The sequence below is a fragment of the Phasianus colchicus genome, chromosome 4, assembly GCF_987193195.1.
Source record: "Phasianus colchicus chromosome 4, bPhaCol1.hap1.1, whole genome shotgun sequence".
Lineage (NCBI taxonomy): Eukaryota > Metazoa > Chordata > Aves > Galliformes > Phasianidae > Phasianus > Phasianus colchicus.
Genome location: NC_143439.1, coordinates 23,623,459 through 23,649,127, shown reverse-complemented (window position 1 = coordinate 23,649,127; position 25,669 = coordinate 23,623,459). Strand labels below are relative to the sequence as shown.

General features: G+C 36.7%; 1 long non-coding RNA gene across 1 annotated transcript in view; it reads left to right on the top strand.

Moving 5' to 3' along the window:
- Positions 1 to 787: 787 nt before the first annotated feature.
- The window catches only part of LOC149918116 (uncharacterized), a 29,730-nt gene continuing 4,848 nt past the window's right edge, over positions 788 to 25,669 (top strand). The window contains exons 1-3 of the long non-coding RNA XR_016466390.1: positions 788 to 831; positions 20,247 to 20,396; positions 20,469 to 20,596. This is a non-coding gene — a long non-coding RNA (uncharacterized LOC149918116). The remainder of the gene's footprint in view (positions 832 to 20,246; positions 20,397 to 20,468; positions 20,597 to 25,669) is intronic.

Genomic DNA, 25,669 nt, shown 5'->3' with positions numbered 1-25,669 from the left:
CGTGGCACAGCACACTTTCTTCTAATGGACTGCACACCTAAAAGCTATTAATTTGAGCATAACAAATAATGAATCAGTAGCAAGGAGTGGAACTCGAGTACATATTTGGAACTCTTGAGATTTGCAAAGACTGTGAGCAGTTAATACCGGTATTTCTGAATGATTGATATTGTAATGCCACAGGCAGAAGAAAATTGAATAACATTGCCTATTGATGGAAAATTGTTATTATTTCACTTTCACTTGGTGACCTATGTACAAGGGCTGCTCCAAAAGTCATGTCTCTTATTTTACTATGCAGACCCACAGTATCAAAAGAGAATGTGGGTGGTATGGCAGTAGTGGTTGAATTTTCTAGCCAATATCCAGTTATGTTTTGTTGCCGTGTGACAGATGGCAGTAGCGGGGCAGAATGACAAAATGGCAGCTGATGTGGAAGTGTGCATGAGAAGCATAAATATGTAATTTAATTCCTTCATGTGGATAAAATGGCACCCATTAACATTCATCAGTGCTTGTTAAACATTCATGGAGGCTAAGCACTGGGTATGAGCACAGCAGTGGGGTGGGTGATGCGTTTCAGCAGTGACACTGACAGCGCATCTGTATGGGAACTGCTGAGTCACGGCCTGAACCTCTGATTAGTCACCTGAGGTGAGCAATGAATCAGCTCTGGGAGCACAGGTGAAAGCAATTCACCTGTGCTGCAGGAAGGGGTGGAGCCTGGCTCCACCTCTCCTAGACCCATTTAAGAGCTGACTACCAGGGGGGAAGGATCTCTCTCTTTGGAAGATCTACTCCACTGAGTTTCCTGAGTGAGCCTATGACGGGGTAAGCATCCTATTTATTCTCTTTGTCTCGCTGTGCCTAACTCTCTTGCTTATTTCATTATTATAACATCTTAATATTGTTAAATTATATAATATTCCTTTATATAATTTTCATTGATTATACAGCATCACCTCCACTTGTGCAGATTCTTATGCATGTGGTATGCAGGCTCCTGTTCATTGTTGGTGAAAATGCCTTCTTGGTGGTGGGGTCTAGGTTGAAAAATAGTGTTTTGTAGCTGAGAATTTGCTCTATAAAGAAGTGCTGTTGTGCTCTTTGTTGAGTTTCCATGGAAATAAATGGGAGTCATTACTTTGGGAGCAACCTATATGCATACATATACTTGTTTGTTTTTTCTAATGCATATGATAAACACAAATATTTTCATGTGTGATATTTTTGTGTGTTTAAACCAGAGATTTAGAAGAATACGAATTATACTAGTGGTTTTAAAAAATATATTCATCAGTAATATCTCACACAGTACGTATGCTGCTCATGGGACATATATACATAAATTTTAGGTCAGTGCTTCAAATCCTATAATGGAAACCATCTGCTGCAATGTGCTTTTCTTTGTGAAAAGGTCAGTTTCAATGGGGAACTCTTTGAACTAGAAGTTCAAAACTGCTAGCTTTCTCTAGGAGTCTGGATTATTTGAAATAGATGATGAGGCTGTACTCTGTGGAAATATTCAAGCATTTCAATTGCTTGAGCTGACTAGACAGAAAGACCATGAGGAAACTTACAAATGTGTGTAAACCTGAATTAAGTGGCCCCAAAAAGGGAATGTAATTTTGAAAATGACGTGGATGGTGCCCCATGTCTGAGTAACACTGCAAATCCATAAATATGGTACACTGAGCCCATATCATATATAATGTGTTTGTATATAGTGTATATCATATAGACTGGGCTCATATAAAAAGCAGAAGAAAAGCTGGAAAACAAATCTTTTAAGTTTCTTAGAGAAGAAACATAGAAATGCTAGGTGAAGGAACTACTCACCTTTTTAAATCTGAACAGGATTTTAGACTGTGATTCTGTCACAGCATGGACATGTCTAAAGGGTATGGTATGTGATACTTCAGCTGGGTGTCCAAGTAGCTCTAAGACTAAAATAAGTTACTAGCCATCTTTTCCCTATGGAGTAAAGGGTTCTCTTTTGCCTACTGCTTACAAAACAGTACAGTACAACCAACTCCATTTAGACACTAACTGCTAATGGTTTCCTTCTTATCGATTCTAAATGGTGGATTTACTGAATCATACTAAGCTTGCTCCTCCAGGGGGTATGTAAAAACAAGCTTTTGTATCCTTAGGAACAAACTGCAAATCAGCAGTTTTAATGCTGCCTAAGGTCCACTGTTTTCTTTTCCTGTGTTTTGTTTTAATTACTAACATACATCAACTCTGTGTTAATAGTATGAAAACAGAAATATTCAGTAATGTTTAAGGAACTAAAAGTAGTTAACCTAATTCTAAGCTGCAAAATATTGGAAGAGTCAGCATGTTAAAGGAGTTGCAAAATTATAGTGGGACTTTGCCTTTACTGGTGTTCAGCTTTTGCATGAAACTACATTAAACTTAATTTTGCTAAATTAACCTTTTCCAAATATCATTTCCTTTACCCTCCTTCTCTCTCACTCCCACAGTTTACTTTTTCACCCTTGCGTAATCATCTAACAGGTCACCTTTGCTTAGTTGAAAATATAACTTAAATTTGTTTCTCCTCTGGTGTGCAATACAAACACTTATTTTTCATTCTGGATAATGACTTTGTAAATTTTTATTCAGAATGATAAAGAACAAACATTCTTGTAAGAAAGAAAATTACTCAGTGGCTTGTTGCCCTGCAAAAATCAGTGCGAAAAGATGTGGTGTACCACTCACTGGTGTACTCCCAGGAGTGCTGATGCAGTAATACTGTACTTTCTGTACTGTCCATTCTGTGCAAATCTGCAAAGGAAAAGGAAAACCTTAAGTATGCATATTCACTTATACGGGTAAATAGATTTGGGTAATATAAATTAATGGTTACTTAATCTTCTAGAGTATTGATTTATTACTTTCTCTGAAAATCCAAAAAGCTGCATAAATTGGTGGCATTCAAAACTGTGCAGTAGATTATGTGGCTACAAGTGGCAGTTCAGAATAATTTCTAGGACTATGGACATAGCTGAGCTAATTCAGCTTATTTTATGGCTATAGGCAAAGAAGGTTGGACTTAATATGTGCTTGATGTTATTTTGTTGGAGTAAATGTCTTCGAAATACCTCAACCTTTGCATAATACACAGCAATGTGTCACATCTCAGAAACTTTTACACTGAAAAACATTAATTAACATTTGAATAAAAGGCACAGTGATAATAGAAGTAAGCAAGCTTCTTTATTTTCAGAGGATGTTGATGTTTTAAATTTATAAGCATACTTTACAGTGTTTATAGGTTCAATAGCTCTATTGAAAGGGTTCACAGTTGCACAGCGTGACAATGCTGAGATATCCTCATGCTGAGTTATGGAAAAGGTAAAACAGGAGAAAGAGAGAGAAAAGAACACCCTAAATTCTTCTGGGTTTTGCAGAAATAGATGAATCAACATGTATTTTTATGTTACTGAAAATATCTGTACACCAATTTTAAAGAAGGCATTCTGAAAGAAGATGCTTATCTGCCAAGTTAGAAGTATCTTTAAAAATAAAAGTAAAGGCATAGAAAGTTACCATGCAAGCATTTTCTTTTACCTGTTAAGACAGAACAGATAGGGAATAACAAAGATCAACACAAACTACCCACCTACTGGTGAGTACTTTCAATAAAAAGTATGTCTAGCTTCTGTATTGCAAAACTGCTTGAGTAAGAATGCAAAAGTCATGACAAATCACTTTTTCCTATAATGTAAAAACATCATTTTCTCCTTAATTGGTCCCTGTGAAAAATCTGTGGCTTTGCTTGAAAAGTGGTCTTTTTGTTTAGTTTTAATGAATACGGTGTCTCTGAATGGTCCTATATTGACAACCGTGAAGACTTGTATCATCTCTTTTTTTATCTAAGGAAACATATACCTGGGGCAGTGACACTGCTTGTATCACCAAGGTGCCATGCTTATACCTTTATCTCAAATAATGACAGGTTCTGTCTCCTTGACTTATCATTTCCTTAGCTCCCTATTGTGAGAGAGGCCCAGCTTATAGCCAATTAGTATCAGATGTTGCAGTGATGTTTCTGAGCCTGTATATGTTTGGTCTTTGGGAGCTGAGTTGAATGCTCCATACTCCTTACAGAAGGAATGTTAACTCCTATTTGATGACAATATGATTTGCTCACTCTTTTGTTTGACCTATGACCCTATATATACATATGGAGTCATTCAGTTCATTTGGAAATGGATTGTAAGAATTAACAAAAAAGATTAGGAGGCACATTTGTTTCTTGCTATAGCCCTTTGCTAGGTGAGTCTGTACTTTAGCAACGAAATTAGAGAGACTTTTAGAAGATTTCTTTTTGGTAGATAGTGTTCATATAATCAGAATAGCAAAATGTTTTTGCAAAAGCATTTTTTTATAGAGTGAATAACCATTTCAAAACAAAGGAGCGCTATCTGCTTATTATGTAACAAAACCAACTATATTATAGTAAGCTCTAATAAGTCATTTAGTAAAAATCCAAGCTTTGCAGTTCTAACTCTCAACAGGTTTTTAAATGTAATCTTATAAATTCAAAGCATAGTATTCACATCATCCTGATTATTGTTAGATGGGAAGAAAAATGGTGATACTGCAAAAATCTTGTGGTTTAATTTGCATTTAAAGCTCTTGCAAATGTATTTTAATTAACATTATGTTTCACATCGCTTCTTACTGACAAAGTGGTTTTAATCTGTACATTTTTAAAGAGTGCTATTCAAAACTAAAGTGTACTGTAGAGTTCTGTAGCAAAGCTCGAAGAATTAATTTCTTTTCAACACATTAATAGTCTTTAGGAATACCTGTGTCATGCTTTGCTAGTGACTGTAATTAAGACATGGAGAATACAGTCCAGTCTCCTCCTGGCTGTTTTGTGAATACTCAGAGAAGAAATAGTGCAAGGAACATTCCTGGGGGCAAAATTCCTATTCTACTCCATTCATGTACCCATAAATGAAGAGATAAAGAGTACTGCCCACTGATTCTGTGTCTGCCCCAGTGCTGATAGTTGAATAAATGTGTAGAAAGTATCAGCAGTGGGCCAGGAATTCTTTTCCTCTGTGTAAGGAAGACAATTCTCTTAGGATGCAAATCTTAATTTTCAGAGAGATTACTGCAGCCTCCAAACCTGGGTTCTCCTTACAAAAAAGTGGTCATGGTCTGCAGTTTTGCTAAATCTGGTTTATGCAAAATATCATCTTGGCAAATTTTAAGCAATTAACAAGTTGCTCTAAAAATCCTTCCTCTCTGATTCTGGTATTTCTGAGCTGGTAAAAGACAGTAGAATCCTACCTCTCTTGCTTGTCTCAGAAAATAAAGGACAAAAATGGATTTGTAGGCATATTCTAGCATAGGAAAAACAATTCATGATTAAGTCTGTCTTCCAAATGCCTTCTTTATGCTCCTTCCCCTAGTGGCAATATCATTTTAGATCCTGATCTCCTTTATTTCCGGTCTTCTTTCCCCTCTCCTTTCCCTCAGTTATGCCAATAATGTTCATGGGACTGCACTGGGAACAGAATACAGTAAGTACTGATGTTAAAAATACTCCTACTGGGAAAATAATAGGTTTCTTAAAAGGGTTTCCAAATTGTACAATTAATATTCTTGTGGGAATGGGTTTCCAAGAGTGAAGTGAGGAACAGAATCCACATAAACAGCAACATCTGCTAAGAAAAGAAATACTGTTCATATTATTAAAGAATTCAGATGCAAAGCTTCTGGCGGAAGTTTTGTGTTTTGCCAAAGGGAAAACTAAGTATTCCCAGAATCTCCTAAATTTTAGTTTTAGATTTTTCTTCACATATTTCCTTTCTTCTATATTTTATCATGGTCTATTTGTTCAGGAAGATAAGTATGTAAAATGAAAGGATTGAAATGTATTCAGTTGTGGAGATCCCTATTACAAACTTAAATTGCATGCCTAACTTAAAGGCTAGATACCTATCTAGAGGACATGGGCACGCAAGAAAGGATTTATAGCTTTGTCTCTAGTTTAGCAAAGTGCCTTTGAAGTAGCTTGACTACTTTGATGGGCAAGTAGACTTAAAATTAGAGCTTATTTGACTTGTACTGAATGCAGGCAAATCTCTCTGTAAACATTAGCTGCTAATATTAATGGAAAATGCTTCTAATCCTGACATAGATAAGGTAACAAATAGGAAGGAGCACTTGTTTACATTATTTATAACTTTTGTGAACAAGGTTCTTCTCATTAACTAACCTAATGTAAATGGAGACCTAAAAAGTTGAACCTAAGTGTTTAGTACTTTTATCTGCTTACTGAGAAGGGGGAAAAGCAGAGGACAAATCTACAAAATCTCTCTACCAAGAGATTGTCTTAAATGTATTCTAAGGTTGCTAAGGATGTTAAATGATGTAGGAGGTGCAGCTCAGTTCGTTGTTTTTTTTCTTTTTGTTTCCTTTCTTCCTACCTAGGCTCCTCTTTTCTGATTTACACCCTTTGATAGAGTCTGGATGAGAACAGAGACCAGTACTTGTGACAATATGCTTGCTTCCCCAACATTCTCCTTTGACCTGGCCATTACGTACAGCACCTTGCTCAAGCAGAAAATGAGTGCAGTACTGGTAACGTTTCAGGTGTTGCTAAGACTGATAACAACCCCAAATTTTTCTCAAGCTGACAGGTGAAAGAACTGATGGCAGACACTTGGTTCAACAACTGAGGGACAACTGATTGTGTGCTAAATACTACAACTATATACCAATTATCTTACCTTATAAATAATGAGCAGCTGTAAGGGATAAGCCCCAAGTGACTGCAAAGGTGAGCCCAGAATACACTCTGGAAGACTATCGAGTCACAGGGAGCAGCAGGCTGTCCCTTTCCTTAATTTGACTGGTCTCTACCACTCCTGGCAGAGTCTGTACTCTGACTATATTCTAGGATTCAGTTCTTCTGTTTAAATGTCCAAGGAATAGTCAACACACAAAAGGGGCTTGTCTAATGCCTCAACCAATCCTGGCACTGGAGTAATTATCAACAGGAAGAGAAGGGAGGCCTTTTTTCCCTTTCTGCACTGATACTATACATAGAAGCTGGGGAGGATGGGGAAGAAATTTTTTACAATAAGGACTGTGAGACACTGGCACAAGTTGCCCAGAGAGGTGGTGTATGCTCTGTCCTTGAAGAGATCAAGGTCAGGCTGAACGGAGCTCTGCACAACCTGGTAGAGCTGTTCACTGCAGGGAAGTTAAGGCTAGCTTCCAACTCAAAACATTCTATGATGAATCCTGTGGCAGCAAATAATCAAACATACCTTCCCTTTTCCAGTCCTCTTAAGTTACTGTCTTACAATTAAGCTTTGTTAAATTCTATTACATTATTAAATACATTCCTGCCTCTCTCTTATGAGTACAGTGTGGTTTCCACCTGTGACAATGCCATGTAAGACTATGTATGATTTGCATGTTTTTTTTACATTTGTTTAGTTTTAAAAAAAAAAGAATAGTTCAAGTCATTCTAGGAATAAAATACTATCTTTCCAATTTCCTGAGGGAAATAGTTTGTTTTGACTCACTTCAAAACAGACAGAAAATTTGTCAATATTCTGAGGGAGGGAGAAGGAGGAGCTGAGGAGGAGAAAGTGAAGAGAGCTCATTGCTTCATAGAGAATTTTTTATCAAAAAGCTTTGCTATCATCTCTTTCTCTTGACCAGTCAGTACGGAAGATGTTAAGGAGCTTGTATTTAATTCTATGGGGACTCGATTTCCCACAGTTCTGTAGGAGTTCACCTCTAATATTCCTTGCATTTCTTAATTGGTGGTTTTACGTGACTTTATGCTTTTAATAAAGTCTTATTCAGTATCCCTTGCTTTTTGTTGCCTTGACTTGTAATTCAGTTGAGTCTAATGCATCGTGCTGGCATGCAGGTAGTACAGGTAGATTTATTTGAGCTCTGACTTATTTGAAGGCAACTCCTGCATCATGTGTGGTTATCTTCTGCCATCACTGTTTTTCAATATCTTTCAACCAGCAAGACATGATAACATTCTGACAGCATATCAGACTCCCTTGTGACATCCTTCTCACCAAACTGGAATGATATGGATTTGACAGATGGACTGTTTGATGGATAAGGAACTGTTTATAAGATCATACCCAAGGAGTGGTGGTCAATGGCTCAATGTCCAGTTGAAGATCAGTGATTATTGGTGTCTCTCAGGGCTCCTTACTGGGACCAGTGCTCTTTAATGTCTTCATCAGTGGCATCAACAGTGGGAACTAGTGCACCCTCAGCAACTTTGCCAATGACATCAAGCTATTTGATATGTCTGAGGGATGGAGTTTCAGAGAGACTTAAATAAGCTCAAGTGGTGAGTCCAAGAGAAACTCACGTGGTTCAGCAAATTCAAGTGAAAGACAGCAACTCCTGCTGTCAGTATGTGCTTGGAAAAAATAGAATGGAAAATTTTCTGTTACTCATTGTGTTCTGTACTGTCTGTGTTATCCTGTTATAAATAATCTCAGACTTCTTGTGGTAGTTAATATATTTAAAGGATGTTGAAGTTCTGGAAATCAATGCGATCCTCTAATGTAAACTTTTTCATAGCAAAGTTGTAGGACTTGACAGTATCCATTCCTGTTAAAATCTAGACAGCTATATTTGAACTAGAGGACACCTTCTTAAAAATAAATAAATCCCATGTTGAATGAAAGCCCTTCAACAATTCTTAAAAAATACATCACTAATTACTTTCATATGTTATCTGACTTCTAGGTTGAATTTTTCAGATTTCCGCTGCTAGCCATCTGGCATATTAACTTACATCTGCTAGATTTAGGTGTTCTGTTCCGCATATCAACTTCTCTCTTTGAGTCTCTTTTGAAGACTTTTGCTCAGGATGAATTTTTCATCCTCCAGTCATTCTTTGCCCCTTTGTAACTTTTAAACATTTTTCTCAATCTGTATATATAGGACTAAACCTGACAGCAATCAAACTTGTTTTAGGTAGGTGTGCTCTTATTTCATGTTCACTTACTTTTACATCTAAGGGGTTGTTCTATTCTATTGGGCAGAGCATCACACAAAAAGCTCACATGCAGCCTAATAGTCACTGTAACTCTTTAATCTTGTGGAGTTGTTATTAGGTAGAATATAGTAGTGTGGAAGATTTTTGCTGCTTCTATGTCTGCCTTTATAATTTGGCTCATTGAAATGAAGCAGAAGTTGAAATGAAATGATCATACTTCCATTAATAACATCATATCTATGATAGTCCCTGCCAATTAATGATCTTTAATAGAAGAGAACAGAGAGTATATACTAAGAAACACAGCTAAATAGTAAAACTGCTTAGAATAATTCTTCTGTTCTTACTGATATTCTAATACATGTATTTCCTGTTTATTTTGTATCAGTTTACAAGTTGTGACATCCTATAGCAGGAAGTCTATTACCTTACTGATATCTGTATATTGCAACAACATTGTCTTTCACAAATTTGCCAAGTTGACATTTTGCAGATTTTGTGTCTAGGTATTTGAAATTATCCAAAATGCAGTTTCACCTTAGACTTTATTCTTGCTAACCTGGAAGCAGGGCTTCATTTATGTGGAAAGAGTTGCCAGAACAAGGCACTAGAAAACTAAACCATTAAAAATTGCAGCGCTGACAGGCGAAAGAGGTTGCAGCGTACATTTCAGAGGATTTCATAGATTTAGACTTGCTCTAAGGAAAACATCAACTTTAAGAGATTTTTCCCTTGAGCATTCCAGTCTTGCACCGATTTAGCTTGATGATGATCTAAAGTTGTGTGTACATGTTATATACTTGTACATAACTTGTAAAGTTACATGTACTCTACTTGAAAGTAGAGTACAAACCGTGTTTTTGGCATCTGTGAGCTCTATCTGCTGCATTCATTCCATAGATCAAGTGTTCAAAGTAACATCTTCAATTCATAATATATTAGATCCAAGCAATAGCTATATTTTCCCCCAGTAAACAGTGATTGATGTCAAAAAGACATCCTACTTCTCCTTCTTTTCTGTTTGCAGTTATCATTAACTAGGACAGGGAAAAATGTAGTATGAACTAGAAGTGGGAAGATGCTCCACAGATAATGTTTAGGTTGAGTGGGGGTTGTCTGACAAGGGAGATGATATTGACCATTTCTTCCTCATGTGGGAGTGGGTATTTGCTGCACACAAAAGATTTCTGTGACCTCTGCTTGCTATCAGATGGAGAAGATAGAAGCATTGAAAATACGTTTACAGTTAACAACGTTTCAGTTGAGGCTTTTCTTGCTTTGTTGCTGACTTCTAAGTAGCAAAACTGAAACACATCTTCTAATAGATTCAGTGTCATTAATGGAATTATACCCATTGAGTATTTCCTAGAAATTGTGTCCACAATATTTCAGAATTTAGTTCATTAAATGGAGCATCAATCTATATATGCCCACATGAGTAGAACTACAGAATAGGGTTTCAAATCAAAATCAGGATTAGTATCAAATTAATATAAAAAAGTAGTATGTCAAAATGCATTTGAGTGAGGACAGAAAGTGGTTTGTTTCTGGCAGATTCATGGTAAACACATTACTTTTAGGAGTGTCCCTGTAGTGATGATGTCTTGGGTGTCCAATTTCTAAAGGCAGTTATTCAAAAGAGTTGTACACTTTGTGTTCCACTATATATTAGCTATGCTGAATGCATTGGCAGATTTCTTTGGAAGAAAATTTCCGATACTAAAGCTAGTATAATGTCATTGTTATGACTTCAGTCTTTCAGTTAGAACCTCATTTAATGACGGGACAGAGAAAGCTACAGAATGATTCAGTACAGGAAAGGAAAACTATGAGAACTAGAACACAAGTGTAAGGTACCTGTGGTATCTTTAAGGCTATGCAAAACAGAGATGGTTTTCCTGATATTTTTATGTTTCCCTTGAATTCACTGCTGACTTATTTAAAGTCTTGTTTTGCGTGAAAACTAAAAGTGAGAACAGAAGGAAGAAAAAAAAGTGACATTCAGCTCTTATTGGAAAACTTCAATTTACTTACACTTTCTGAAACAGCTGTTTATCATTTCATTGTATCCAGGAGAGAAATGAGATGTTATGAGCTCTAGACAAATAAGAACAGTCATGCTGTCAATTACTGAGTAACGGAAAGAAGTGTAATTGAGGATGTATCATCAGAAAGCATGCAAAAGTGTTAAACAGCTGTTTATCTTCTCTCTATTATTCTAACTACTGTTTTCATTATCTGTACAAACTCTCTTAGAAGAGACCATGTCTACCTTGATTTTGATGTGCACCTTCAGGCTTGCAGAGATCTTTCATGTGATTCTTTGTTCCTCCTATGGTTAGGTTCTGCACTAATATTTCTGTGGAAATGATCCCTTCTGAAGTCTGACAGAAACTTGTCTGTCTTTGAGTGCAAATACTAAACAGAAGACATTGTGAGTAGGATATTTCAATGTTCTGACATTGTGAGTAGGATATTTCAATGTTCTGACATTGTGAGTAGGATATTTCAATGTTCTGACATTGTGAGTAGGATATTTCAATGTTCTGACATTGTGAGTAGGATATTTCAATGTTCTGACATTGTGAGTAGGATATTTCAATGTTCTGACATTGTGAGTAGGATATTTCAATGTTCTGACATTGTGAGTAGGATATTTCAATGTTCTGACATTGTGAGTAGGATATTTCAATGTTCTGACATTGTGAGTAGGATATTTCAATGTTCTGACATTGTGAGTAGGATATTTCAATGTTCTGACATTGTGAGTAGGATATTTCAATGTTCTGACATTGTGAGTAGGATATTTCAATGTTCTGACATTGTGAGTAGGATATTTCAATGTTCTGACATTGTGAGTAGGATATTTCAATGTTCTGACATTGTGAGTAGGATATTTCAATGTTCTGACATTGTGAGTAGGATATTTCAATGTTCTGAATATATACTGTATTCTAAACAGTATCAGTTGGTCAGTATTTGGACAGGCACATTCAGTGAGCAGGATGCTCATAAGTGCCATGCCCAAATCTAGGAGGTAGGAGTATATTTCAGGAGTAATTATTAGGAGAAATTTCGGATTTATGCTGTTAAAAACCAGCCACCTTGGCTGGGAGGATAGTAATAAGGTGCTAATACTAGAGTCCTGTTATGAGTGTCATTTTAGGGGCTAGAATAACATCACAGGGAAAAATATTCCAACCAGCCCTAAAGAGGAAAATGGTTAAATTTTGTAGCCTAGAGAAAAATACTATGCATATAAGCAGATTTAGATGGATGGCTGAATTCACAGCTAATTGAGGAGAGGTAAAAAAAGATATGGGTGAGCTGTTAGGAGTTTGCTATTTATTGTCCAAAGTATGATGGTCCCTCCCAATATATGTTATAGGAATGCAGTGGCATTGGCTACTTAACAAGCTGCAGTTTCAATTTGGATTGGTTTTTTTTTTTTGTTGCTTTTCCCCCCTAAGGTTTTCTTTCTGAGCCTGTTATTCCCTAATCAGACTGAGAGTATGGCCTTAAGGCTGCTTGTCCAGGTGCAGGGTCTGCTTCATCAGGGAGATCTATTTCAGGGGTTAAGTGCTTTTTGTTGCATGATTTATTGATGGGCTTCCCCTTTGATGCTGTCTGTACCTTCTGCCTGTTGTGCAAAACATCTGACTAACCCTGCTTGAGGGCTTGCCATGCACAACAATTAGCTTGGAGTTGAAGGCAGGGGCCAGCACACATTTGCACTTCCTACTGAAGGGGGATTGAGATGAAGCGTGCCAGGGCTCACCATTGTACAGGCATCCTGAGGTTTTTGCAATGCTCTTTTAGTTGTACAGCTGTGCATTTAATCCTTGCCTTTGCAGGCTTTTCAATATACTTTTGTGCTGAAGGTGATTAAGAGTGGACTTCCCACAGTTGTGTTTGTAGCACTCACATGATAACATGGCTGGGATCCTTTGGCAAGGTAGAACACACAGGGACAGATCTTTATATACAGTGAAGGTGAGGACCATAGAAATGGAGTTGGTTGAGTGGAGTGATTAATCAGCTGTATATGAACACACATGTGGCTTCCAGGGCATTGGAGCTCAGAGTATAAATGCTTTCAACAACATAGAAACCTGGACAATTGTGAAATGACATAGGAAAAGAAATTGAATTGAACATTTTGGAGGCTGGGCAAGAGACAAATTATGAGAGATAATCTTATGCTATGATAGAGAGAGCTAGTATGCAATATCTCTTGGAGCTGAAAGTCAAAGTTCTTTCATCAGAGAATTCTTCCTCAGAACTTTTCACATTAAGGAAAAGCTGAAGCCCTTCTTTTTGGAATGCTTCTCTCAAAGAACTATGAGAATTAAGATAATGGCATGAAATTATATCCTTCTAAAATTAGATCAAATTCAGTGGGAATAGATTTTTTTGTTTGTTTATTTTTAAGATAGAGATCAGGGAGACCATGTGGGTTGATATAATCAATGTGAATAATTAATCCACTTGGTATACCAACCTAAGTGTTGATATAAACAGCAACAAGGACTCGGTTCTGTCTTGGAATTAGCTTACATTCAGTAGTGCTGATTCTGATTGCCTTTTTCCCTGTCACATGCAGGGAAGTGACTTCCCCATTTAATATTAGACCAGGCTGCTGAAGGCCCCTTCCAATCTGGCCTTGAACACCTCCAGGGACGAGGCATCCATAACCTTTCTGGGCAGCCTGTTCTAGCACCTCACCACTCTCTCTGTAAAGAACTTCCCCCTGACATCCAACCCAAGTCTTCCCTCCCTCAACTTAAAACCATTTCCCCTTGTCCTGTTGTTTGGGCTAAAACAAGTTTTGCCATAATTCTTCATCTATATTTGTGGACTGATCTGTATCTGCTCAAGCACTCTTTAAAGAGTTATTAGTGTTCCTTTTCTTGTCTTTCCTTTTCTCTTCAAGTTTTCTATCCCTTCTTTGAAGAACTATTTAATTCCATTAGGAGCTCTGAGATGATGGGCCACAATCTTCCGTATATATGGCTTGTTACTGACTTGACCAGTAAATCTTTTTGTAATTTTCTTATTTGTTTTATCAGGTACGTATTTAAAAGATCTGTTATTTTAAGGACCTATTTGTATGTTGCAAGTGAATTCTCAGAAATGAAACATGCTTCTTACATTTGAAGTTATCAGTCCTTTAATATCATGTGTTTGTATACGTTCTAAGCCTCACTTCTAGGACTGCTGATATAAGTTCTCAACCTTTAACTTAATATCTTTTATAAAAGTATATATGTTTTTTATGTTGTAAAGGAGAGCCTAAGGAAAGCTTAGAGGTATCTCCAATAGACATTTCGTTCTTTGTATGACATTTTAAATTAAAACAATATTCTTATGATATCTTAAACCAGTCTCTTGTGATTTGGGGAGGGAAGAAAGAGTTCTTAAGCCATGGGTCTGAACCTTCGGGACCAGATAAAGAAGCCCTTATAGGCACACTTCTTCCTCTGTTCTGAATATCTGTAATCAGCTACTTAGCATTCCTCTATGAGTTTAAAGGAGAAAGCTTTGTTCTCTCCTCTATCTATTTTCAAATAAGTCACATAGAGCTTTCAGAAATAGCATCTTTCTCCCTTGTGTCGGATTCTCTGTGGGATGAAAGTGAAGCCTTTCTAAAAAAGAGTTATTACTGAAGACTCTCATAAGGATGTCAGAACAAAAGGCTGCTTGTTCATTTCCTATTATTAGTTTGGCCCACATTAAAGTCTTTTCTATTTCCTCAGAACAGGGAGTTCAGAATCAATCACACTTATATATGTCTACAGTAAACACCTCTGTCTCACCACACCCACAAAATATGCCATTCAGTTTTCCTCAATTAATAAATATAATAGAAGAAATCCAAAATTTGAATTGAAAAGTGAACACAGGAACTCTTTCCTCCATCACCATCTTGTAAGCTACAAAAGTCATGATAAAAAAAAAAAATCATTCCCTGCGACAAAATTTCTTTAAAGTAGGGCAGGTAGAGCTGATGTTTCTATTGTTTTCATTTGCTCCTGTCACCTGTCTTCCTGGGATTCCATCAGTTTCGTAAAAAGCAAATTGTTCTACCTGTCAGCTTTTATCAGAAAACACAAACACATCAAAACTAAGCTTGGAAAAAAATGCTTGCGTGTGATTTGTTCGTTTTCACACTAGGCTTGAGCTACACCTTATTACTTTCTATACATGCTGTTTTGCTATTCAGCTTGGGATTAAAAAAGTACATATTTATTTTGGGTTAGAGTGTCACTACATGCCCTGCAGTGCTGTAAACAGAAAACTAAAGAAAAAAACTCATGTTTCTGTACAAAATTAATGACAGCTGAAACTCCAAAGTCCTAATTTCTGTATTTAATGTGAACCCCTACCATCTTGGCCTCGCAGAGGGAGTGAAATAGTTTTAAAAGCATCACTTTATAAACTTGTAAGCATGGAAGTGTTTGCTTACATTGCTATAATTATGTCAGTGCTTCTACTGCCAACTCTATTTTTTATGGATATAACATTTGACTCTCAAAATGATCCTGGCTGAACCTTTTAAATTAATGTTGATCTATCCCTTATGCTGTCTCAAGCCAAAGTTATTATATGGGAGCTGAGAGAGAAAAGGAAGCCATTCTTAATAGTTTATACTATTGATTCCTGTTTCTATGATTAAAAAGAAATAGAACCCCAGAATCTATTTGCACAAGGGCAGCTCTTTCTCTGTTGGCTGCATATGTTCCTAATGATGGTATATATGCCATCATCTTTGGAATGTAGGAGTACTACTTCCCTTGCTACAAATGGTTTTATCTCCACTATTATAGAATATTACAAAATGTGTTCATTAAGAAGGCCGTTTTAATCCCTACTCCTTTTTTTTTTTTCTCCCCCCCCGCCCTCCATACAAAGAAAAGTATAATTCACCTGAATTTACTGCAACCCTTCCTAGCATTTTCAACTTTGCTAAATTATGTTCTGCTTCCTCTCTGCCCTGTTTGGCCTTCAGCATTTTTATGTGAACTTCTTTCTGCTTCCTTCCCTTCTGCATGCCAACCTGCACTCCTATGTGAAATGGGACATGATGGAATGTTCAATATGTTGTTTTCAGAGCCTGGATCTGTTGATCTGGCTCTGCAGCTCTCTTTGGTATATGAACATTTTACTTCAGATAGATTTACCTCTGAATTCTGGTCAAGTCTAAACTGCTAAGGAATCTGATATTAAATTAAAAACTACAAAATGAACTGATCAGTCCATACAATTGAGATCAAGATATGTAATGAACAGGTGCCACAGAGCTTATGAACAGTTCACGCTGTTAAATGGTAAAGTTGCCAGCTACAGATGATATTGGAACAAAGAGCTATGTGATAGCAGATTAAAGAATCCCTTCCCATACCAAAATACAGTATTTCATCTTTTCATGTCCAAGGCATATAGTATGCAAGGTGAACAAAATGATTGGCTGGGATGTGTTTTCCCAAGCTGTAATGGAAATGCTGAGTCATGGCTTGAATCAATGAGCACCTAGGGGGAAGGCAGTGCCAACCCAGGGGAGCTCATGTGCATGCAATTTACTTGAGTGACAAGAAGGAGTGGAGCCAGGATCCACTTCTTCCTATACCTCATTTAAGAGTTAGCATTCCTAGGTATTTATACAACCTTGGGGATGATCTCCCTGAGAGCAGTCCTTTGGAGAAGATTTTGGGGGTTCTGGTGGATGAGAAGCTGGACATGAACCAGCAGCGTGTGCTTGCAGCCTGGAAAGCCAACTGTGTTCTGGGCCCTATTAAAAAGGAGTGGCCAGCAGGGAGAGGGAGTTGATTGTCCCCTGCTACTCAGCTCTTGTGAGTCCCCATCTGCAGTACTGTGTCCAGCCCTGGGGACCCCAGTACAGGAAGGACATGGAGCTCTTAGAGTGCATAGAAGGTCCATAGAAGGGCCACTAAGATGATCAGAGGGCTGGAGCACCTATGACGAAAGGTTGAGGGAACTGGGTTTGTTTAGCTTGGAGAAGAGGCGGCTTTGGGAAGGCTTCATTGTGGCCTTCCAGTACTTGAAGGGAGCATATAAACAGGAGGGGGGATGACTATTTACAAGGGTGGATAGTGATAGGACAAGGGGGAATGGTGTTAAATTGAGTCAGGGGAGATTTAGGTTAGATATTAGGAAGAAGTTTTTCACACAGAGGGTGTCAACACACTGATACAGTTGCCTGAGGAGGCTGTGGATGCAGCTCTGGGCAGCCTGGTCTGGTGGTTGGCGACCCTGCACATAGCAGGGGTGTTGAAATTAGATGATCATTGTGGTCCTTTTCAAACCAGGCCATTTTATGATTCCTGAGGCCTTCTGAAGTTAAGTAGCTTTTTTTTTTTTATGTCTTCTGTTGTTGCATTTGAGTAGATCCTCATTTCCTGCAGCCTAGGGCTTTGCTGCTCTGCTGTCACTGTTGTGCCTTTCCATCATGTTACACACATTTACAAGGGGAGAAAGCAGTGGTTTTTCATATGGAAGAGGGGGAGGAAATAAAATATAAATAAATAAGGAAAGAAAATTGAAACACTAGCAAAGGAGAATGCTTCTTATCACTGAGACAGTTAACAAAGTAGTTATTTAAGCCTTAAAGAAACATTCAAGAGAATATAGAATATTAGTAAAAACTGCTCTGAGAGATTGGTTGGGTGCTGGAACAGGCTGCCCCGGGGTGGTCATAGAGTCCCAGTCCCTGGAGGTGTTCAAGAGACATGTAGACATTGTACTAAGGTACGTGGCTTAGTGGGGAAATATTGGTGTTAGGTAGACTAGATGATCTTGGAGATCTTTTCCAACCTTAATGATTCATTGTTTCTTTCTCGATCTACAATTCAAAGGAATAGTTAAATAGTTACTCCTCTTATTCTAAAAAATAAAAGTTTCTAATACAATGAAATAAAACCAGGCCACTTTATCTTAATTTAGATTTATGATACATTTACACTAATAAAATATGAACTAATAAGAGATTTAGAGAACAATTATTAGTGTAGTCAACAAAGAATTATCTCTAATCAGCAAATGGAATAGCATGAGCCTGTAAAGTAGAATTAATTTACAATATCTACAATTTTAATCATCTTATGTATTTTAAATAAAATTTATAAACAAGTTCCATATGTATATGATGTTTATGTTCATGTAGTTGATGAAAAATGCATAGGAAAAATATGGCTGATATTGGCTTTCATATGTAAATTACTTTTTCTTTCTCATATATATAAATTCAACCAATACATGCACTTAAATCACAGATTTAGTAACAATATTCCCAATAAGGCTGAAGAGCAAACAGTTCAGAAGCTCAGTGAGTTAAAGTTGTTTTATGTTAATTTTCAATAACTAAATACAGTAATCCTTGCTAAAACTTTATTCAAGGCTCACATCCACTTCTATAGTGTGTAGCAGATGATGATTAGCAGAGAAATTTTGACAAGAGAAACAGTTCTTGTACTCTCTGAAGATCTGTGTTAATTTCATTCCATTAGAGTTTTGACAGGAAAAAAAATACAAAAACCTTAGTAAATCTTTTGTATTAAATAATGTGGGAGTCATATTCACTAGAAATTGTCAAATATTTATTCAGGAATAGACTGTTTCTTGTACATGAGGGATGCTTTAATATGACAGCCTGTCAGTGAGGTATTGCAATAAGATGGTGTAGATTTTGGTTAATGTTGTTATTGTCTCAATAAAAGATGGAAAATACTCTGGTCACATAGTTGAACGTGACAGGTAATTGTTTGTACTAGTTGCACCATTGTTAATGGTCTGAAAGAGTGTGTTTCTAGGTACATTTCTAAAACCTATTTAGATTTTAGGTCTGAATAAGTTTTGTTAATTTGTCTTGCATGTTGTTGTTTCATTGCCTCAAAATATGAGCCCCAAATTTTTAGTTAAATAACAACTGGAAGCCTGAGCAAATATATTTATGTGTTTATTTGCTAAAACTGCTTATAAAGTTTTACTTCCCTGAATGTAGTAGGGGAAGAGGAACAAAATGAGAACCAAGCATACAAACCGCTATTTTTTTCCAAGTATTCAACTTGCTGCCAACCTATGCAGAAGATGATGTTTTCTATATTCTTTTAAGTCTTGCCAAAAATCCTACTTTCACGTTTTGGTTAAGCAGGAAACTTTAGGCTTGTCAGACCTTATTTTCTTATCTATTTGCCTTTGGCAGCGAAAGGTTCTGATTTGCTATTCAAAAAGGGGAAATAACTGTGGCTTTTCTTATCCCTGTTAAGGAGTTCTTGACACATCCTTTGATTTTAATGAAATAGGAGACTTGACCCAAGACTTCAATTAGTACTTTTCAGCTTAATATTGCACTGTATTAGCATGCAAAAAATTTCCTATGAAATCTCATCTTCTTGTGCTGGTACCAATTATATTTGTTATACCTATTGACTACTGAAAGCTTTACTTTATGTCCACCAAGTGAAATGGTGTAGAACTGCTGTTATTACTAATACTCAAGGAAGTTGTGAAGACTTTGAAAGACTTTCATCTTTGCAAGCACGAAAGAACATTACTAAGCCACAGAGAAGTTTGTTCACAAAAGTAATTATGTGTGTATATATATGCTTTTGTCTGAAATGGAAAAAACAATGAAATCCTTCTGGAACCATACAGGAGAAACTAGATGAGGGCTAGTAAGTGATGTAGATAGTACAGTTTGTCACAGCAGAGAAAATGACATAAATTATCAGCAGAGTAATAGAGGTGATACAGCTCATAATAGTCTGGATTAGCTCATAAGAAGTGTTATAGTAGACCTTGTGATTGTGGCCTGTTTGCATAACAGTCGTTGAGAAAGAATTGAAAGGAATTCTAGAGGGAAAACTTAGGTTTCTTGGAAAAAAAGCTGAAAAAATAGTACTGATTAGTGGCATTCTATCAAATACTACATTTCAGAGCATATCTAGAGATAGAGGATGCTATTTTTTCATATATATATATATATTTTTTTTTCATATATATTTTTTCAAATATATAAATCATATAGTCAGAACCTGCTCAGGAAGGATAGCATTCAACAGAGACATGAGGGATTGAAGGTGCTGTCCTTTGAAGGAGTGCTTGAATTGAAGCATCAAGGTGCAGAAGAGAACAAGAAAACACCTACAACAGAAACATTATCCCAGAGAATTAAGATATTGAAAACAAGCATGTTCTGGTGCTATCTTCTCAACAGGTGCTGTAAGCCACACCTTGACTGATGCCCATGATCTCTGTGGAGCATCTCTGTGAAGTGTTTCCACCATATGTTCCCAGTGTGCCCTGGAATCAGCTCTGAGTACAGGACAGCTTGCTGAGGTTCTTCATCCTCTCCCCTTGGACAAAGGTGTAGTAATAGATAAAGCAGTGAAAGGGATGGACTGTGTGTAAGGAGATGACTGTAGCTTTTTTTTTTTAGAGGTAGACTGGGTGGGGCCTGCTAACCCAGTGTGTGGTTTGGTGGAGGAGAGCTGTGGGGCACATGCTCAAAGGACTTCAGTGGCCCCAGGATGCTAACTGGAACCCATCTTCTGGAAATGCTGCTAAGTATATCTCTGTTCTGGCCTGCTTTTCACTGATTTTGTGTTCTCAGATAACCTAGTGTGCACTCAGAATTGTGTTACTGATCCTGAGTATAGGCTCTAGCTGTCTTGACAGCCTCTAAATACGATATTTAAATACCAAGCCTTTAAATACTAAGGCATATGAAATCTTGGTAGTGTCTTGACCTATAGTAGGTAGGAAAAGCACTCTGGAAATTTCCTCACAATCTGATGAGATAAATGTAGGTCAGTCTTTGTAAAACTGAAATGAGCAGAAGGAAAATCATATCTTGTCATATCAAGGGATGCACACCTGGCAAGTTAGTATGAGCATATATCCTGAAACACCATACGCATTGGTGATATGTCATCAAAATGTGACAGGAGCAGTACAGGCCTAATAAAGCATAAAGTATGTTTGATGCTATTACTGTTTATGGAGAGAGAAGAGTAAAATTTAAGAACATTACAAAATAAAGAAGCGTGAGAGAACAGTCAAAGCAAAATTATCTCTTCATTCAGAACTGGAATGATAAAAATATTTACAATATGTCTGGTCAATAAAACGGGATTATGTATTTCCCAATACAATAATTTCAGCTATATTAGATAAACAGCACTTATGTTACAACTGATTTGCAGATGCTTGACAAAAATAAAATCATCTGGTCAGTTCATTTAGGTGAAAAATCTTAACAGCAGTAGAAAATCCAGAGGCAATTATGAGGCTGACAAGGAATGAAAATATTTCTAATGTTAAAAAAATATCCGAAGACAGGCTTTTTTTTTGCGTGTATGTTTATCCTTAATTAGTCTTTCCCTGGGCAAGCTGAATGTTGCAAAACTGAATGTTTGAGGGTAAAATTGAGTATTTATGCACACAAAAATGACTTCATTCTTTTTTATTTTGAAGTTGGGATAAAAACAATGAATTAACAAAGGGCAAAGTAAATGGACATATAAAATGCTCGAGTTCTTACAGAAATAGGTGATATCGATTACAAAGGCAAAGGCTCTTTAAAGAGATATAATTTGAAGGTGACAGTTTCTCTCAAAGTAAAAAACAGGTGGTAGATGAAAACTGCCTAGGAATCAATGTCCTATAATACTAATGTGATGAATTAAATGGAATTTTGAGGATTAAAATAAAAATCTGAAGTAAAGGAGAGGTAGGGTTGTTTTCTGTGTATCTCAAATCCATTTTTCTGATTTTGCTTTTGCAATGAAAGTACTGCTTTCAAGGATTTAGCAGAATATTAAGAGGTAGCTAGGATTCCAGATAGGAAGGATTTTCTTTTCCAAAATCTATTATACATTTCAAGTAATTCTGGTAAACCTTACATGTGGTTTATGGATAATAGGCAATAATGTAATGACTTAGATTAAGTCAAGGACTTGTTCCATAGAATTAATTCCCTAAATTAATTTTCTCTAGTTGTGAGTTCTGTATTTTTTTCCAGAATTATTTGTACGGAGACCAAAGTATTGCTCCATCATCTATTATGTTCTCATCATAATTCCCCTAGTATGAAAAATTTTAAAAACATCTGGTAAACATTAGATTTTTAAAAGTGAATGTTGTAATTTTGGGACAGGACAGGTGAGCTCGACAAAACAAAATGAAGATAATGAACAGATGCAGCATATTGGTTCGTTGTTTCCAGAGGAAAAAGCTGATACAGGGAGTGAAAAATGCAAGTCATCTCTGAGTATTGGTATGAGCAGGGCTTGTAGGAGTCATCTTAATTTTGTTTGTTCAATGTGAAGTTCTGTTTCAGGAGAAAACCTTCATAAAACAATTCCATCCTTGCCTTCCTGGGTATTATTCTTGAAACCTATATGGATAAGGATGTTGTGGATGCCCCATCCCTGGAAGCATTCAAGGCTGGGCTGGATGTGGCTCCAGGCAGCCTAGTCTAATGGTTGGCGACCTTGTGTATAGCAGGGGGGTTGAAATGAGATGATCATTGTGGTGCTTTGCAACCCAGACCATTCTATGATGTGAAATTACAGCTTAGTATTTCTAGTTCTTTGCTGCAATTAATATATGTTATAAGATACTGAGAACAGATGACTAGAACCAATATTTTATTCTTGTTTTGTCCCTGGGATATACAAGCAGGGTATCCTGAATGGTAGGCAACAGTATAAAATCATAACTTTGGCTGTCTCCTGGTTAACAGTATAACTCCAGGAAGAGACCTTATGCATCCCTGCCTTTCTACTTCTATGGCTTGGGTCAGACAGAAGCTTTCCTTTGGCAGTCTGTCTTGGTTCTTACAGGGTACTCTATGTCTTTTGAACTTTTGGTTTTTATTTCCCACATGTGGTTTCCTGTGTTGTAGCATCCTTCAGAACACTAGCAGTAATGTTAAGCTCATCTATTAATCTGTTTTCCATAGGGTTTTCCATGATAACATAATGGTTTTATGTTGAGCTGTGGAGAGAACAATTACAGAAGTACTTGTTGCATGATTGAGTAATATGGGGAAAACACACAATCTTTAAAGACGACTAATTCCCATTTTTCTTCTGGTAGAGCTATAATAAGTTGCTTGCATCTCTGGTATTAAAAATGGCATGCCAGATTCTCAGCTGGTGAAAGCCAATGATACAGATCTAATACAGATAGAAACTTGGCAGGCTGGATGAATGAGTTAGGCATTTTCCAAAGGCAGATTCACACTGACTGCAGACAAATTGTTTTTTACTATCAGATAATTTATAATAAAGCTGCAAGATGATAGAACTATGTTCAGCATCTTTCAAGAAGCTGTTTGTCAAAATTGACCTTTCCTTTGGAAATATCTACAATTATTAGTTGATTCAATTATCAAAGTCATATCAGGAAAGAAAAACTGTGTCTACCAGTCAACATGGTTTTGATCTAGCAACTACTTTAGAAATGTGAAAGTCCTTGTGTCTATTACACCAAGGCTGAAAACGCCTGTAGGGCTAAATAGGGCACTTCATTCAGTACCACAGTAACATAAGTGAAGGATTTCTTTCCTTCACTAAGATAATCAAGTACTGGGGAAAAATAAATTACTTTTTTTCTTCTGCCAGGGAAGGAAGCTTTTATGGTGAGATCGCTTGACAGGGCATCCAAATTTCCTTGCCCTCAAAATAATGCTCTGTGACAGCATTTGCACAATGCTGTAAAGCAAGCCACTGTGGTTTATTCAGGGAAAGATGCCACAGGAGATGGAGTAAAACACCAGTTAGTTTTCCATGCTTGAGTCATAGCCTCAAAGCCCTAATCCTTATTCTCCTGCATGTGGAGAAGGCAGCAGCTCTAGCTCCCTTTTTTTCTGCAATAGTATTTTGTTCATAGTTATCTCTGTCAGAAATATTTGTTAGTTGGAGATGAACTTAAAATGGTTATAGCAATATTTCTGTGGCATTGACTTGGAGAGAATTAATATGTATAAATAACTAAGAATTTGCATTAAATAAAGATCTCTGCAAATGCCAGGTTAGCTAATGTCCATTGCCTCCAAATCTGTAACAATAATTTAAAAACTCGTATCACAAAATAACTAACGATCAAAAGTATAAATTATAAAGGATAGTGAGTGGCAATGCTGGAAGAAAGAAAGTCTGTCACTTGAAAAAAGTTTCATAAAGATTTAACAGGAAAAGCAGCTTAAAAGAAGACATTAAGTGTTAGACTCATCAGTTTACATGCACAAATAAGCCTGTACCCTTTGTATAGAATGGGCAGAGACTTTGTTATGCAGAAGGTGTTGAATTCAACATAAGATAAATCTGGAGGTAACTAAATCACCTAGATTTTGGTGATTGCCTACTGACTAATCTTTATCAACTGATTATTTACAATGCAAGCAAGCCAGTGAAAATGCCAATCGGTATACATTTTATAAGTATATACATGTATATGCATTTAAACAGTAAGATTATAGTTTAGAATTTTCCAAATTCTGGATGAATGAATATGATTTGCAGAAAAAAAAAAAGAAATAAAGACAGAGAGAACAGAAATAAACAGGGAAAATTCTCTAGGGAAAGATTAGACATCCAACATCTATACCACTACAGTGAAATGGAAGACAGATTTGGTTAAAAGCCTGTGTTAGTTCTAAGAGCCAATAATGGCAGCAATTAGAAATAAAGACAACCCTATCAGGTTTCAAGTAAGTAGAAATAAGGTAAATTCTGTTATAAATGGAAAGATTTATAAGATAAAAAATACATAAAAATATCAGGAAAATATCCACAGCTGGCATTGCAAAGGATAATATAAATCCAGTTCTATAGTACAAGAGCTGCTCCAAAATGCTTCTTATTTTTATTATGTTGGCCCATAATGTCAGAAGCAGCTGTTGGTGGCATGGCAGTAGAGGTTGAACCTTCACACCAGTTTTCAGTTGCATTTTGTTACTGTGCAACAGATGGCAGCAGAAATGCAGTACAACAAAATGGTGTCTGACATAAAAGTGTGCACATGAGGAAAAAGTAATTTAGTTTTTCTATGTGGATAAAATGGCACCTATTGACATTTATCAACCCTTGCTGAATGCCTATGGAGACCAAACAATGGATGTGAGCACAGTGAAGCAGTGGGTGGTACATCCTAGCAATGGTGATGGTGGCAGCGGGTCACCCCTGCTGGTGCAGGTACTAATGTATGAAATGTGTAGGCTCTTCTTCATTGCTGATGAAAATCCATAGCTAACTGTGGTGACTTTGTTGAAAAAATAGTGTTTTGTAGCTGAGAATTTGCTCTATCAAATAGTTGTCTTGCTCTTTTCGTTTTCATAGAAATAGGAAGCATTACTTTCAGAGCGATCTATGTACATTTGAAACAAAATGAATCTCAGGTTTGATATGAACAAGACAAGAAGTACAGATGGTAAAACTGTTAGCAGTGATGTAGAAAAAACTGAAGTGCTGAATAAATATTTTTTACTTTCCTTGGAATAAGGAGGATAATACACTTATATAAAGTATGTTCTGGTCCATTAGTAACTGTAGAGAATAGAATGAACTGCAGGATAACCTTTTAAAATTTACAGGTCCAAATAACTCCCAGTTAGGAGTACTAAAATCATGAGGC